The sequence below is a fragment of the Zea mays genome, chromosome 10 (assembly GCF_902167145.1).
Source record: "Zea mays cultivar B73 chromosome 10, Zm-B73-REFERENCE-NAM-5.0, whole genome shotgun sequence".
In the NCBI taxonomy this organism is placed as follows: Eukaryota; Viridiplantae; Streptophyta; class Magnoliopsida; order Poales; family Poaceae; genus Zea; species Zea mays.
Genome location: NC_050105.1, coordinates 100579117 through 100581482, shown reverse-complemented (window position 1 = coordinate 100581482; position 2366 = coordinate 100579117).

The window sequence follows — 2366 nt, the reverse complement described above, 5'->3', positions numbered from 1 at the left end:
GAGACTTATATCATCTTGCACCTAGGTGCTCATAGTAGGGGGTACAAGTTGGTCAAGAGAGGGAGTGAGTCCCAAGTCTCTAAGAGTGATTGAGGCAAGTGCCAATATCGGGAGTGAAGAGCAAACAGTGAAGTGTATTGTGTTTTTCCTCTTCTCCTTTGGAGACCCTGGACTCCTCCTTTTATAGTTGCAAGGGGAAGCCCAGGAGTTACAAGGGTTGTCACACTGTTGTTGTGATCGGAGGAGACGAGTCCGAGACCCTGTGGCAGTATGGTCAACGGGATGGCCCTTGTCCTGGGCGTTGTCTTTGATCATCAAAAGGATGTCTGATCCCTATAACCCTTGCTTTGATCGGGTAGAGAACCGATGTCGGGGTCGAGGGAACGGACGCGTTCCTGAGCCTATCATGTGAGGGGCGCGAATGAGACATTTATAAGTATGTCGATTCGTAGTGGTTGAAATAGTGCTCGACATGGTAAAAAGTGTGTGGTAGTCTGGCTCGTGCGTCATTTGGGATGGCGGAAAGCGGATTGGACACCGGCCTTGCGGTTTCTGTAGCCATCCCGTCTTCAGCGGGGTTCGCGGGAGGGTCGGCGACGACGTGCATATCTCTGTCAGTGCTGTTGGCCGAGGCCAGGCTCGGGTGAGGCGAAGTTTTCTCCTAGGGCCGAGGCCGTGAGAAGTCGTTGCATGTCCTGCTCGGAGTTGTTGAAACAGTAACCGAAGTGGGGGAACAGTGCCCCGTATTCACGCCTATGCATTGTTGCAGGCGCTAAAAGTATATTAGACTGTGTCGCGTCATCCTTTGTTGACTTATACTCAGCCTTGCTTGTGGCATAATTTCCTTACAAGTACTTCCTTGGATGAATTGGTTGATGGTGTGACTTGGCCTTCATCCCTGCCACTGGGATAGACGGTCGAGTGGGTTGCTGCCTCTGCAGAAGAAGACCAGGAGCAGTAGCGTGACCAAGCTTTGTCATGTTACTCGGTTTTCTCCGTTAGTTATTTCCGTTGCATTAAAGGCTATGGTTACTTTTTTTTGAAACTCCGATAATGTAATCGCTATTGATACTTCCTTAATTTATGGTATTATGTTGACATACTCGGATTTAAGGGGCAAACCTATCTGCGTCTCAAATGTGTGCTAGGGTCAAGTCTCACATATATGATGACTCATGGTACAGAAACGAATGTCACATCTTTACTATATAATAGGAGTTCTGTACAAAATAGCTAAATAATTACATCATACGAAGACAACGATTCCCTACAACCATAGTTGACTGGGAGACAACGGCCTAGACCTCTCACGAACTCATCGCGACATCCTTCATGCTCCTTATCTTGTGGTACCTGTCCCAAAAAGTTATGCTAGATGTCTATGTGCTTAGGCGGTTGTGTTCAACGGGATTGTCCACCAAATGAATTGCACTCTCATTATCACATAGGAGTGGGATTTTGCTCAAATTGTAGTCAAAGTCCTGGAGGGTTTGCCTCATCCAAAGTAGTAGTGTGTAACACTGTCCTGCGGCAACATACTCGGCCTTGGAGGTGGATAGGGCAACAAAAGTTTGTTTCTTTGAGCTCCAGGACACCAGGGACCTTCCCAGAAACTAACAAGTCCCTGATGTACTCTTCCTATCAACCTTGCACCTGGCATAGTCGGAGTCTGAGTATCCAATTAAGTCAAAGGTAGACCCCTTAGGATATCAGAGCCCGATGTAAGGCGTATGAACTAAATATCTAAGAATATGCTTCACAGCCACAAGGTGAAATTCCTTGGGATCGGATTGAAATCTAGCACATATGCAAACTAAAAGCATAATGTTCAGTCTACTTTCACAAAGATAAAGCAAATATCATATCATACACCTGTAAGCCTTTTGATCTACGTACTTACCTCCCATGTTGAGGTCCAAATGTTCGTCAGTCCCCATTGGTGTCTTAGCAGGCTTTGTGTCCTTCATCCCAAACTTTTTATGTACATCTTTGATGTACTTGGTTTGAAATAGAATGTCCCTTGCTTGAGTTGCTTTACTTGGAATCCAAGAAAGTAAGTCAACTCCCCCATCATGGACATCTCAAATTTCTGAGCCATAACCCTGCTAAACTCTTCATAAGACTTTTTATTAGTAGAACCAAATATTATGTCATCGACATATATGTGGCATACAAACAAATCACCATTGCAAGTCTTAGTAAAAAGAATTAGATCAACTTTCCCGACCTTCAAAGCATTAGAAATAAGGAAGTCCCTAAGGCATTCATACCATGCTCTTGGGGCTTGCTTAAGTCCATAGAGCGCCTTAGAGAGCTTGTACACATGGTCGGGGTACCAGTCATCCTTAAAGCTAGGGGGTTGTTCT